The sequence below is a fragment of the Somniosus microcephalus genome, chromosome 8 (genome assembly GCF_052327205.1).
Source record: "Somniosus microcephalus isolate GS21.2 chromosome 8, FLI_Smic_1.0, whole genome shotgun sequence".
Lineage (NCBI taxonomy): Eukaryota > Metazoa > Chordata > Chondrichthyes > Squaliformes > Somniosidae > Somniosus > Somniosus microcephalus.
This window is the reverse complement of record NC_140994.1, coordinates 67456741-67472255: the sequence shown is the minus strand read 5'-3', so window position 1 is coordinate 67472255 and position 15515 is coordinate 67456741. Positions and strand designations below refer to the sequence as shown.

At 48.7% G+C, this 15515-nt stretch overlaps 1 pseudogene; it reads left to right on the top strand.

Annotated features, from left to right (window-relative positions):
* The first annotated feature begins 288 nt into the window (after nt 1–288).
* LOC147113595 (interferon-induced protein with tetratricopeptide repeats 5 pseudogene) lies at nt 289–1714 on the top strand (annotated as a pseudogene).
* Nucleotides 1715–15515: the final 13801 nt, after the last annotated feature.

The following is a 15515-nucleotide window of genomic DNA, read 5'->3' as shown; positions in this document are numbered from 1 at the left end:
TCCCTCTGCGATCTTAAAGTACAGTCAAGATTTAGCAGACACACCCTTTGCTTCTGCAGTGGTTTTTGCAGAGGTCAACATTCTGTGAACAGATTTTTTATGGTCAATGGGTCTAGGAGTTGGGAGAAGGCCTTAGTTAAAGAAACTGGAGGGGAGGGCAAGTCTCAGCCAATCTGAGATGAATTTTGATGAATTTTGTTCTCTTGCAGCAACGCACAGAAGGATTTGTTGAAAGTGAAGCTCAATTGGCTTCAATGTCACTTCACGTGGGGCCCACAGAAAGAAAACATTGACTTGGACAATATGAAGCAAAGATTGCAAGATTCAATACAGGCTGGTGTGAAATATCAGGCCATGTCTTACAACCATCTCACTTTTGTAAACTGTCTGCAAGGCAACTGTGAAGAGGCAATTCAAAACTTAAAGGAAGCTGAAAAGATTCTGAGGGAGAATCATGAGCATGAATTTGAAAGAAGAAATATCATCACCTATGGAAACTATGCCTGGGTATATTATCACATGGGACGACTGACAGAGGCCCAGTCCTACCTCGACAAGCTGGAGGTAATCTGTAAACAATTTATAATGGCTCTCGGTATACAGCACTGATACCCGAAGTATACGGGGAGAAGGGTTGGTCACTGTTGAGTTCTGCTTGCCAATACTATGAAGAGGCAAAGGAATGTTTTGAGAAAGCTCTGGAGGAAGATCCTGATGACACTGAATGGAATGCTGGTTATGCAACTGCTCTGTTTCGCCTGGAAGGAGATTCTTGTACCCCAGAGAGGGTGAACCCAGTCAATCAATGAAGCAGTGGCGACGTGTGCTGGAGCTTGATCCAGATAACTCTGGAGCCATGGTGCAGTTGGCTCTAAAACTACAAGAGTTCAATCAAAAGGAGGAAGCTCTCACATTAGTTGAACAAGCATTGCAGAAGTCCCCTGACCTTCCATATGTAACTCATTATGCAGCAAAATTTTTGAGAAGAGAAGGAGATGTGGAAAAAGCTGTGGGGCTGTTGAAGAAAGCATTAGAAATTAGCCCAAACTCTACCTTCTTACACCGCCAAATAGGTGTGTGTTACAGAAAAAAGCTATTTCAACTGATCAAATATCCAGGCAGCAAAAACCCTCGCAATCCTGCTTTTCAACACAAAGCTGAGTTGATCAATAAATGCAAGCACTATTTTGAAAAGGCATTTGAGTCCCGCCCATTGACAACGATTCAGCCACAACTGGATTTTGCAGGAATCTGTTCTTTAAACAGTGAATATCCCAAAGCAGAGGAGATCTACAGCAATCTACTGAAATTAGAAGATATTTGTCCAGAAAAAAAGCAGGCTATTTGTTTACAGGCTGGGTTATTTGAACTGAATCACAAAAGATCTGAATCAAAGGCCATCACCCATTTTCTGGAAGGACTGAAAGTCAAATATGACTCAATAGAACGGAAAAGGTGTCACGAAAACTTGGAGATGATAGCAGAAACACGACTTCGTAGGTATCCAAGTGACAGTGAGGCCTTTGGTGTTCTTGGGTTCCTGCACCAGCTGGATGGGGAGAAGTGTGAAGCTATTGAGTGCTTTGAAAAAGCCTTCGAGTTGGATCGTGACAATGAAGAATATCTAAGTGCTCTTTGTGAATTACGCCTTTCTGTCTAGGCAACGTTGACTTTCCCAGCTAAAACTAAGCATTTGAAGGATGCATTAATACTCTCTGATCTATGAGCAGGTTTGGTCGGGTACTCGCTTCACTTAATACATTCTGCTGGCACTTTCTTTCAAATGAGCATTTTACTCGTGTGTATAATTTTCAAACGATAATCTTATTGTAATTATTCTAAATCCCTGTGCTTCATTCAAGAATATTAACACCGCCGGTGCACTAACCAAATAGGATTTGTTTCTGTATCCTTAGAAATTTTGCTATGTGTGGAAAGAAACAAAATGTGTGTGTTTTGTGGAATTAGAGTTAATTGAATCAATGGGACAGAGCCACAATAGTTGTTTATGAATGACAGAAACTGTTTTTAAAGCAATATTAAACATTATATGGGCCCGATTGTAACTCCAGATGGGTTTTGGGTGGCTGAGTGGTGAGGGGAGTGGGAAACTCATCCGTTGCTGTAGATATCGGGCCCGAGGTTATTTCAGTCCTGAACCTCATTATCGTGCCGCCAGTCCACTTCCCGCCTGTACAGCGTTCAGGTAGGTGCGTTGAAGGAGGTTCTGGGAGGATCCCGGGGGATGGAAGTGGGGATGTGGGGAGTCCGGGGCAGGGGAGGCCTAAACTTTCATTATGGGGCCTGGCAGGGCTTTCCTGCACAAAGGAAAGTAAAACACTTAAGGCTGGATTTTGCCATTGGGGTCGGGCTGGGGCTTGTCAGGTGGTTTTTGTGTCAGGACCCCGACTCCGATGTGAAGTGGGAAAAAAAATCAATTTTCCCCTAATTGGGCACTTGATTTCCAGCGTGTGGAAACCTCTGGCCCAATTAGTCTTTCCATCCTGAAAGTCGCCTCCGATGACATCATCAGTGCTGCTGGATTTAAGGCCTGCAAGCAGCTTTGCTTCTTCTGGAGACTGGAAACACTTTGGACATTGTATGAAGGACTTAGTTTACCGACCATGTCCACCAGCAAGCAAAAGTGTGCACCTCGATTTGATGAGCCGTCCCTCCAAGCTCTGGTGGAGGGAGCAAGATCTAATAAGGAGGTGCTCTTCCCTTCCTCAGGGAGAAAAAAGTCACAACAGACTAAAGCTGTGTGGCTGCAAGTGGCCCAGGAGGTCAATGCCATCTCTATGTGCCGCAGAACCTGGCTGCAATGTAGGAAGAGGTTTCATGACCTTCTCCACACAGGAAAAGTGAGTAAGACTTTCTCATCACCCTCAATCTCATCCCCAGCGCCTCTCCTCACCAGCACTCTACTTTGCCAACCTCTTCCTCCACATTCCACTTGACACTGACATCCCTGCACCCTTACCCATTCCCTCTCTCTCTATGGACACATTCACTTAACTATTCGACCATGCAGCCCTCACACTTCCTATCACTGTGACGCAATGACAACAATTTACAACACATGGAGGGCCCTTTGTCTCCTTCTATGCATCTATGCTATGGATTCTCTACACTCACTCCTTCATTCTCACTCAAACTCCACTTGTGTCCCTCATTGCAGGAAAAGAGAGCCCACAATAAGAGGGAAAGAGCGAGGACAGGAGGAGGGCCACCCTCAGTCGCCCAGCTCACCACCTCGGAGGAGGCAGCACTGGAAATTGCCGGGATCGAGGAGGATTCCCAAGTGGGGGGACGGACAGGTGGGTGCATCACAGCAAGCTGGTGACAGAATAGTTTGGCATCTCTCATTGACATTGCATGAGTCACTGATAATGAATCTGATGCTCTAACAGATTGACTTATGATCATCTGCACAATTCAATGTGCATGCAACCTTTACCTCACATCGCTAACTCTTTCCTTTACTCCCCCACAGGACCATCGAGAGCCCCCGTCCCCACTGTCCAAAAGGAAGAGCCTGAGCTTCCAGACTCCTCAGAGGAAGCTGCAACCACTGAGGGTGCTGCGTCAACAGAATTAAGCACACTCTGCACCAGCACAGACACTCACACCTTGGTGGGACCTTCGGGACATAGAGTAGTGTTGTCACCTGGTGTATCACAGCTCACAAGTGAGCATCAGCAGATGGTGGAGACAGGGACAGCAGTGGAGAGTCCTCGTCGCAGTGGAGGGGGCGCTCCCAGCTCGGCTCCGCTACATGTCGACCCTGTGCCTCCGGGTCCATCCAGGAAGAGAGCGGTGCTGGAACTCCAGGAGCAGGTGCAGGAGTCTCTGGCAGGTTTTGTCTCCAGGGTCGCTGCGAGTGTGGAGCGAATGGAGGAGTCCATCGCTAACATGAGCAGAGCTTTAGTGGAGGCATTGGCGCATAAACGCATCACCACAGAAAGGATGGCAACCTCCTTGGAAAGGATGGCTACCTCCATGGTAAGGCTGGCTACCGTAGAGGAGAGGATGGCTATGGCAGAGGAGAGGATGGCTTCGTCCATGGAGGAACTTAGTCGCCAGGGTATGGAAAACATGGTAATTGTTCAGACTAGAATGACATCTCTTGAGGCGCGATGGTCAGCTATTGAGCAAACAAACCAGACCTTCATGCAAGTTCTCTGGAGTCGGACTTCCAGTGCAGAAATGGGTCCTCATGGACCCCCTGCAGTGCAGCAAAGTGCTGTCCAGCCACTTGCTAGCTCTGAAGTGGGGTTGACCCATGAGAGGGATGTTGGTGGCATACAACAAGGAAGTGGGGGCTCCTCTCCAAGCGCTCACATGACCATGCCACTGTAGGGCCCTCGGTCAGAGCCCCACCAGAGTGCCCACCCAACTGAGATGGGTGTCTCATCCCCTGCAAAGCCGCAGGAGCAGCAGACTGTTGCCGAGCCCTCACAGGTTCGCAACCCCAGAGGACGCCAGCCAAAGGTGTCGAGACAGGAGCAGCAAGAAAGTGAGCAAGGGGCCTCCACATCTGCTGAAGCCACAGGGGAAGCACCATGTGAGAGCATGCGTAAGAGGAAGATAATTCACAAGTAGTCGCAAGGGTAGTCACTTGGGTGTAATGTGTTTAATTTTGAAAAGCCATCAGTTGCTTATTGTCATAAAAAATTCTGATGGCAAACTGTTGAAGTTGTGGCCTGTGTCATTTTGCCAATGGGACTTCCACATTGAGGGCTTAGGGTGATTTGCAATTGTCAGTATGGCGGTCAGAGTGATAGGAATCCATAGGTTTTTGGCCATTGTCGATGACCTGATAAGAAGGTGTGAGGCAGAAGTGTTTGATTGTGCAGGCTAAGCAAATCTGGCCAAGATGAGTGCATCACTTGCATCCCAGGCAGCAATGTGGCCGTGTGCTGGAGCCTTCTGGCCTGTGCAGCTTCAGGTGGGTGAGCAGCAACTTGGCACTCCTGTTGTTGCTGCTGCTGTTGGTGGTGCTGTTGTTCATGGTTCTGCTGCTGCCACGGCTGGTCTTTGTCCAAATCTGATGTCCAGGAGGAAAGGAAATAAATGGTTCCCATGCTTCTGGTATATACCTCAGTTGAGGAAGCGCTCAGTCAAGGTGGGGACAGGGGTTTCCCAGGAAGTCACACTGGAAATGGGTGTCAGGCTCCAAACTTCCCCAACAATGAGTATGCCTGCTCAAAGTTCTCCCAGACCTGAAACAACAAAGTTCTGCCACCTGCAAATGATGATTGCTGAAAACTCCTTTTTAATGGTGGAGCTGCAGCTGTTAGTAAGCAGTCCACTTGTGAGGCCGCCAGGATTAACTGGCGTGTTCCAGAGGAGACGTACAGGACATGGGAAAAGTGGTAAAATCAGAAAGGCCTCTCAAAATGGGATTATAGAGGCAATTAAGTGGTTGTTAAGAGCCTTAAGGGCATATCCCACCTCTCGGAGGCGGGTTGGAAACAGGGTCAGAAAACACGCATTTGGGAAAATTGCTCTGAGGCGGGATGGAGGCGGGATCGGGCCCGCTCGCCGTGTTTTGCGATTTTACCACCTCCAATCCCACCTCCACGGGCCTGGCAAAACCGAGCCCTTACCCTTTGACATCCTGGTTCTGTTCAGAGCTGCTTCGGCCTGTTGGAAAAGCTGCAGCAGCTTCCGCCACTCAGGCCAGAGTTGACATCGCAGCCGGGGCCAGATGACATCATCAGATCCCGGTCCGCATGTGTCAGTGAGAACCCCGCTCACTTTGGCCGAGCAGCTTAGCCCAGTTTCTGCCAAGTGGGTAGGTTTAAAATCACCCCAGGAAGTTCTTAAGTAATCTAGTAAACTGGGTAGATAGACGGACACTGATCTCCAAATATATATGAACAATGTGTTTTATTATGATCATCATCTGTTTAGGGTCTTTTAACAGCAATGCAGGCAAAGCATTATAGCTGGAGGTGCCATAAGCTTCAGTGCACTCTGAGCATGTGACTTATATTCTTTTTATGGTAATGACGATATAAAAATGTCCAATCCAGCCCAAAGAGTAATAAAACCACTCTGCCATCCTATCTTTCACTTGCTGCCTGTTCACAAAAAGTTCCCACATCGGGTGAAAGGCTTTCCATCTGTGACAGCTGAGAAAGGGCCAACGACCACTGCAGTTCCTTCAAATAGATCATCAGCTTGATTCTGTTGTTCTGAAGCTTTGCAGACAGACGATTGGACTCCCATCCAGAGCGTTCATTCGGATCTCAGCCTCTGTCACTGGGAGTCTCCCTGCCCTGTAACTTGTCAGCTGCACCAGCTCTTCATCAAACCTTCTGAGTCCCTCATTGGCCAACACAGAGCAGCTTGGACAATACCCGGGAAAGTCAATTTTCCAGAGACTGTCACCATCTCGGTGAAGGGAAATGCAGTAGAGGGAGGAAGACTAAAGGATATGAAAATAGGTTAAAATGGGTTAAAAAGAATAAAACACAATGGCTACAGACACTGATTTTCCAAACAGCAATTTCAATTGTAATTGTAATATCAGAAATTGAATATTAAAATAACCAATAAAATGAAACTGTGGCTAAGATTTAATTTGTGTTGTTGATCTGTGCGAATGCGGACAGTTAGTGCGGTGCAGAACATGATGGGAAAAACCTGCAAGATATTTTCTGGCAGTCGGTAATGTTTATGGCCACTTGCCACCATTTGGTGAACGGCAATTCATACAATTCATCTTGGTCATCACAGAGCAGCGTGGGTAAAAGCTGAGAAGACCATTTCATGGAGACTGTCGTCATCTCAGCTAAAGGAAGGCTCAGTAGAGGGAGGAAAGCTAAGAGGATAAATGAGGTTCAAAATAATTAAAACTTTATCATTACAGACACAGATTTTGCCAACAGAAGTCATACACGCCAATGAGACTTGCTTCCTGGAACCCAGACTGGAATGATCCTCTGCCAATGAGGATTGTTTCCAATCCATCATTTATTTATTCACCATTTTTTAAAAGAAAAAGTAAAATTCATTGAAACTTTTTTAATTCTGTCTAGTAATAGGTTCTCTGCTGTTGATGAGAAAAGTAAGTTTTAAAATATAAAAAAGTAATCAATTCCCATTGGGAAATAGAGAGTAATTTGCAATAAAATTGAACAAAGGTTCCTTCCTCTTTCCTCAAAATATTAAGTGAAAATCCAATGGCCGAGCTCATAGAATCCAAAATACACGAAAATGCACCAACTTAGTTGTTAAAAAACATTTTGGAGTTCTCATCCTTCTTTGGGGCTGTGTCAGATTATTTGAAAGTTTTGGTCAGTTTTTATTAGTTCTCTAAGTTTGGAAAGAAGGGGAAGTGCATGTGGTTGGCTGTTGAAGGAAGACAGGATTGGACATTGGTGTGGTGTCCCACATAGTCAAATACCCTGCTACAGTCGATGCTCTCCACATCAATAACGGACACCTGGGTGAGGCACTGGAGGGCAACCAGTGCCCATGGCACTGCACCCCAGTAGGAAGTCAAGACCTTTAAGGAGAGGAGGGAAGGGCAACAAATAGCAGAGAAGACGGGTAAGGGACAAAAACCTTTCTGGTTACTGTATGCTTCCAGGCCCCAGGATGTACTTTCTGGCACTGGACAGGCATCGTATCCACCTCTAACCCAGAGGTGACTGCTGGGATGTTCTGAAAAACTTACACATTCACACATTTGCACAAAAGTGCAGAGCAACAGTTGGAGTGACAGCCACAATGTGATACAATCGTTGACTTCCTCAGTAGGTCATGTATAGTTGACTGGGCAGTGTGATTCCCTTGTGGCAGCATTACCCCTGGAGGAAGGAGTCACATAGTCAGTCAGTGGGGCCTAGCATTGCCTACACCTCAAGAGGGAACTACACTCATTCTCAAATTCTGATCTGCCATATTGTACATCCAACTAACTGAGGATATCCTGCTCTTTCTCTATTACTCTTACCTTGAAGACTGACCTGCTGTTCCTCTGCTGCTACCTCAGTTTGTTGATGTCTGAGGCTTTGCTTTTATCTTTACAATTCAGCAATTGGATTGCAAAGAGACAAAGAGTTGCTGGTGAAGTTCCAAACCTTCAACTGATGGAACCCCATTTTCTGGTCGTGTCCTTGGCGTGGTCAGCAGGGTAGTGCCAATGTAGTCACAGATTGTAGGTGAATGGTGCTGCTCACCATTGCTGATAGCACCTGTTCTCTACCAAACAAGGGTTCGATACTATGATATGTCAGTTGCCTTATATTTGTCTTGTTAGTTTTTTTATTATACTTAAGTTTAAAATGGCAGAGTGGAGATATGAGAGCAGGAGTAATGCTCTGTTGATCAAGAATTAATTAAGACAAAAGATTCCTTGGACCCAAAATGTGCAGGTAGATGCAACCTGGCATAAGTGTCAAAGTTCATGGGGGGGTCGGCCACAAACTGCGTGTCTTTAGCACTGGGGGAGGTGGGGGGGGTCACACACCTTCAGAAGAAGATATTTAGTGTGGCACAAGTGGCCAGTTAGGGAATGGGATCGGGACACCCTGAGAAAGGTAAAAGCCACCCATGACTCCATTTGTACGGGACGATTTTGCAAAAAAATATCTGTTTATCTTCAGGGATGCAGACTTCAGTCTTGGCCTGAACCTGCTCTTCTTCGAAGTAGTGCCATGGGGTCTTTTACACCCACCTGAGAGGGCAATCAGGGCCTCGCTTTAACATCTCATCCGAAAGACGGCAACTCGAACAGTGCAGGGATGAGAACCTCTGCCTGTATCCACAGGTGTTGAAGTTAGTGGCACAGCCTGTCCAGCCTGGACTCCCTCTGCTGCTCCTCATCACCCAGGAAGCAGAGGAAGAGTCGAACCTCTGATCAGAAACTCATTCTGTCCTGTCTGAAGGGGCCGGGGTCATGGAGGGAAAATTGACTGGACAAGGGCAAAATAGTGGTCAGGCAGATGGTAAAGTAGTTGGAAGGTGCAAAGCCCACCCTCCCCCAAACTTCTGTAAGGCTTTGAAATGTTAAACAACAGCATGGACCAGTTGGGCCAAATGGCCTGATTCTGTGCTGTACTTTCTATATAATTCTATGTAAAATTAGTCAATAGTCAGCAGGAACTCTAGGCCTAGGTGCAGACAGGATTTACATCGAATCATGCAGAAATTACAAAACAGAAACAAGCCATTTTCATCCCCCACATGAGTAATTGTCCTAATCCCATCTCTCCACCCGATTACCACATCCCTTTATTCCCCTTTCCTTCAATCACTGATCTAACCTATTCTGGTAGTGCATTCTGCAGTCTCACTCCGCCCAATTCTCCTCTCCATTGAAGATGGGCTAAAGGTTGGCCACATGTCTGTCAACATGTCTGCAAGGCTACTTCTCTGGTTGCACAGGATGGCACAGATCTGAACTGGATTACAGCTCAGGACATTACAAGCTCTGGACACAGGAGTATGGAGGGAATATCGAAGGTGAAGTTGAAGACCACCCCATAGCTCGAGAATAGTAACATCCAGCTCTTATGCCAGGGTTCCTACCTAACCCACACCCCGTGATCGGAGAGCCCCTCACGAGGCCTCCGATCACCCCCTTCAGGCCGCTCCCCCTCCACCCACCAGTGATGCTGAGGCCGGCCACAATCTACCCTTCACACCACCCCCATCAACCGGTCCCAATCCTCTGTCTTCCCCCGACCCCCGATCCTCTTTCCGCCCCCACCCCCCCCGATCATCTGCCCGACCTTCGATCCTCTCTCCCGTCTCAATCGTCTGTCTGATCCCCCGATCAACTCCCCCCGATCCACTCCCCCTGCCCCCAATCCACTCCCCACCCACACCCCTATCTACTCCCCCCGCCCCGATCCACTCCCCCACCCAGACCCCAATCCACTCCCCCCGCCCCCGATCCACTCCCCCACCCACACCCCAATCCACTCCCCCCGCCCCGATCCACTCCCCCACCCACACCCCGATCCACTCCCCCACCCACACCCCAATCCACTCCCCCGCCCCGATCCACTCCCCCACCCACACCCCGATCCACTCGCCCCGCCCCCGATCCACTCCCCCACCCACACCCCGATCCACTCGCCCCGCCCCCGATCCACTCCCCCACCCACACCCCGATCCACTCCCCCACCCACACCCCAATCCACTCCCCCGCCCCGATCCACTCCCCCACCCACACCCCGATCCACTCCCCCACCCACACCCCGATCCACTCCCCCACCCACACCCCAATCCACTCCCCCGCCCCGATCCACTCCCCCACCCACACCCCGATCCACTCCCCCACCCACACCCCGATCCACTCGCCCCGCCCCCGATCCACTCCCCCACCCACACCCCGATCCACTCCCCCACCCACACCCCAATCCACTCCCCTGCCCCGATCCACTCCCCCACCCACACCCCGATCCACTCGCCCCGCCCCCGATCCGCTCCCCCACCCACACCCCGATCCACTCGCTCCGCCCCCGATCCACTCCCCCACCCACACCCCGATCCGCTCCCCCACCCACACCCCGATCCACTCGCCCCGCCCCCGATCCGCTCCCCCACCCACACCCCGATCCACTCGCCCCGCCCCCGATCCACTCCCCCACCCACACCCCGATCCACTCCCCCACCCACACCCCAATCCACTCCCCCGCCCCGATCCACTCCCCCACCCACACCCCGATGCACTCGCCCCGCCCCCGATCCACTCCCCCACCCACACCCCGATCCACTCGCCCCGCCCCCGATCCACTCCCCCACCCACACCCCGATCCACTCGCCCCGCCCCCGATCCACTCCCCCACCCACACCCCGATCCACTCCCCCACCCACACCCCAATCCACTCCCCCGCCCCGATCCACTCCCCCACCCACACCCCGATCCACTCGCCCCGCCCCCGATCCACTCCCCCACCCACACCCCGATCCACTCGCCCCGCCCCCGATCCACTCCCCCACCCACACCCCGATCCACTCCCCCACCCACACCCCAATCCACTCCCCCGCCCCGATCCACTCCCCCACCCACACCCCGATCCACTCGCCCCGCCCCCGATCCACTCCCCCACCCACACCCCAATCCACTCCCCCACCCACACCCCAATCCACTCCCCCGCCCCGATCCACTCCCCCACCCACACCCCGATCCACTCGCCCCGCCCCCGATCCGCTCCCCCACCCACACCCCGATCCACTCGCCCCGCCCCCGATCCACTCCCCCACCCACACCCCGATCCACTCACCCCGCCCCCGATCCACTCGCCCCGCCCCCGATCCACTCCCCCCGCCCCCGATCCACTCCCCACCCACACCCCGATCCACTTAACACCCCAGCCCCCACATGAACCCTCTCTTACCCCTCTGTGCAGTTTAAGGCCTACCCACCTGCAGCCAGCTTCTCAATCTGGCCTCCCGGGTTTCCCGACCGCCTCGGAGCCCCCCCACCAACCCCAACCCGCCTTCCTCCACAGAATTCCGGCCTGTATGAGAGAAAAAGAGATTCCCCAATTAATTCCCACCACCTGAATACAATGAACAATACATACACTAAAAAAGGAAAACAACCCAGTACTAAATATGAACTTTAAAAATAGAAACAAATTAATGCCTAAAAAGTCGCTGCTCCGTTAAGGCACCATAATGGAGTCATTAAAGGAGCAGCGAGTTTCTCGGAAAGCTCCTTTCCTGAGGACCGCTCCAAATAGGCTCACAAAGCAAATAACATGATCCAGGGGAAAGCTGGCAAATTGAACCTTTGCCCTGTTTAAACATTTTAAGGTAATTTGTGGTTCTCACCGAGGCTCTCATACACTTTCTTTACGAGCAGCCTTAAGCAGGAAATTCTGAGAGCTGGAAAATAGCCTTATTGGCCTTGCTGTCTTAAACCCCTGTACATTGCTCCTTCTCGCCCCTGTCAATACTTGCTAAAATTCTTCCTCTTTAACCTTTCACCTTTCCTTTGCTGTCACTAAGTATCCATTCCCCATCGATGGATCATCTTCGGACATTTACTGTAAAAGAAAAAAGAAAGACCTGCATTTATATAACACCTCCCACGACCTCTGTTTTTGTTATGTTGTTTAAGGGATAAATATTGGCCAGAACACCAGGGATAACTCCCCTACTCTTCTTCAAAATAGCGCCATGGGATCTTTTAGGACCACCTGACAGAGCAGACGGGGCCTCGATTTAACACCTCATCTGAAAGACAGCACCTTCGACAGCGCAGCACTCCCTCAGCACTGCAGTGTCAGCCTAGGTTTATGTGCTCAATTCCCATGGAGTGGGATATGAACCCACAACCTTCTTGACTCAGAGGTGAGTCTGCTATCAACTGAGACACAGCTGACACAGAAACATTAAAGACACTAAATAAATGCCAGCTGTTATCCATTATTATGTAAAACTACCTCAATATGGTATCTGTGTGACTCGTTCAGTGGAAATTTTGGTGTAAAAGGGCACAAATTAACTGTTTTAATCTGCAGTTTAAATAAAAAGTTAGGGAGCAGGCTAGAAATACAAAATTCCAAATGATTTACACTGGCAGAGAGACCCCTAGTGGAGAAACACAAGGGCTGGATTTTCAAACAAATGTGGCAACAAATACTGAAAGTTCATTTTAAAATGTAAAAACTAGAAGGACTGTAACAATAAATGTGAAACACAGGACTCTGGTTACTGGATATACCATGTGCTGCCATGAGATCTCATCGGTAAGTGGAAGAATAATATTATCAGATCACAGCTCAGACTATAAAGCACAGGACAAATTCAAACAAATATGTGAACAGTTAGAACATAAACAATAGATTTATAGTAAATGTAGACTTTATTCTTCCTCTGGGAATCAAAACAAGGAGGAATCTTCTCCTGCGATCTTGACATTAAACTTGCTTTTAAAACTCACTTGCTCTATTTTTTACATACCACAGAGTTCTCTCAATAATCCTCTATTTCTACTAGCTTCAGAGGGGGAAGTGGGATGTGAGAGATAAGATTATGTTTGAGGATACAGTCGTCTTGGATCACTTCAGCCCAGCCGTTGGTCACTGCCTCAGAGATTGCCCTCCCAAGAATGGCCAGCACTGTCTCCTCCATGGGGGTATAATTATGAAGGCATGCCTGTACCCCTTTGGGTAGCCTCTGGTGCCTCCGATTGTGAGCCACCTTGTCCTGCAAGAGAAAGAGAAGTGCGTCAGTGAGTGTGGTCCCCGGGGCTTGAGTCCTGGCATTGACCGCCATGGCTATCGGCTCTGAGCGTGTCTCTGGAGGGCTCCTCACCCCCTGTGGATCCAGACATCTCTCCTCCTCCAGTGAAGCATTAGAAAATCTTGGAGCCTGCTCTCACCCATTATTAGTGCCATTATTGAGTGTTTCGCAGGTCAGAATCAGTTGTAGAACGACTTCCAGCGCCTGGTCCAGCCACAATGCACCTCACCTTTAAGAGGTGCAAGCTAGCTTTAAGCAGTGCAGGCTACCTTTAACTGGTGCTAGCAAGGTGCGATTTTGGGCCCGCTGCTAATGCGTACAGCCAATCAATGTGCAGTTAGTGCTGGCTGCACGCTGCAATCATCTTAATCAGCAGGCAACATGCAGTTGGCGTGCTGCCTGCATCACATTGAATGGGTGCATGGTAATCCCCCAGTGTCTCTGCCATCTGGCCCCAGACAGCCCTCGATAGGACTTCCAGCCCTCAGTTTCCAACAATCTTCCTGTTCTGGCCTTAACTTCACCAAGGATGCATCCAAGAAACTAGGAGCTCTTCCAGGCACTGACACCAATGTTCCCGTTAAACTGCGTGATTGTGCAATGGTCTGGAGGTCGCGCGCAGGCCGCTCACCGGCTTTTAAATGGAAAAATACGCACCTGTGTGAAAACTTGAATTGGCCGTGCAGCCCGTTAAGGGGCCGCACACCCAAAATAAAAATTAGAGGAAACATTGACTGACATCCTCAAGGCTGCCAATGCTTCAGCCATTCATCCAGCAAAATAACTGGACGCAGCCTTACAAAGGGTAAGAGAAATATGGAGCAACTTATCAGGGAAATGGCATTGAAGCAAATAATATAAGAGGGCTCAAAAGACAACTGGAAGTGACTGAGGGATATGGTGAGTGGGCAGAGATAAGATCAACCTAACACATTCGACGCTTTGGGCCAAGTGGTCTTTTTCAGTTGCTAAATAGGCCTCTGTTTATAATAGGCTCTGTGGAGTTCGCTGACAGCACACAATGTTACTGTGCTGGCAGCACTATTTCTTGTACAAAAATGTTGGTTCTTAGTTTAATTTCCTAGGTTTTATTTCTTTTCACCATTGGAAGTACAGTTGAAGCTGAAAAAGGAATTCAAAGCATTTTCCATCCGATCAGCATTATGAGGTAAAGATCATTGGAATTCCTCCTGTATTTAAATTTACATGTAGACTATTGAACAATGAGCTTGTTTGCAGAAATAAAGTAGCATACATTCCAAAACAGTTGAATTGCATAGAACTGAGATTATTTGTTCACAGTGAGACATTCAGATAAGAATATACTGCTGCACCAAGACTGGTGATAGTCAGAAGACATGAAGCAAAGGTTAACCTGTTTATAATATTATATCAGGTAATAATTAGTTTCCACTCGGGCGTCGTAGAAAGTACAAAGTTAAACTTGAATTTTATACAAAAGCTAATGCTGAACCTTTATAAAACACTGGTTAGGACCGAGCTGCAGTATTCTGGCCATTTTTTGGCACCACAATTTAGGAAGGATGTTAAACCCTTAGACAGCCTGCAGAGAAAATTTACTAGAATGGAACCGGGGATGAAGGACTTCAGTTACGTGGAGAGACTAGAGAAACTGGGATTGTTCTCCTTTAGAGTACAGCAGATTAAGGGGAGATTTGATAGAGATGTTCGAAATCATGAAGGGTTTTGATAGAGTAAATAAGGAGAAACTATTTCCAGTGGCAGGAGGGTCGGTAACTAGGGGACACAATTTTAAGGTAATTGGCAAAAGAACCAGAGGCAACTTTAAACTTTAAACGCTGAGCTGTTATGATCTGGAGTGCACTGCCTGAAAGGGTGGTGGAAGCAGATTTAATAATAAGTTTCAAAAGGGAATTGGAAAAATACCAAAAGGGAAAAACTTTCCAGGGCTCTGGGGAAAGAAATGGGGAGTGGAACTAGTTGGCCAGCACTTTCAAGGAGCCGGCACAGGCACGATGGGCCGAATGTCTGACTTCTGTGCTGTATCTTTCTATGATTCTATGAAATATTGCTATGGCATCTTTTATATCCATGTGACAGGGTGGATGGGGACTCGGTTTAATGTCTCATCCAAAAGAATGCACCTCTGACAATGCAGGACTCCCTCAGTACAGCACTGAATTGTCAGCCTCGATTTCACACTGAAGTCTCTGGAGTGGGACTTAAGTCCACAACCGTCTGACTCAGAAGTGACAGAGCTACCACTGAGCCACGGCTGACACAGGTCCTTGTTCAATTGAATTAATTTAGTTTTCCCA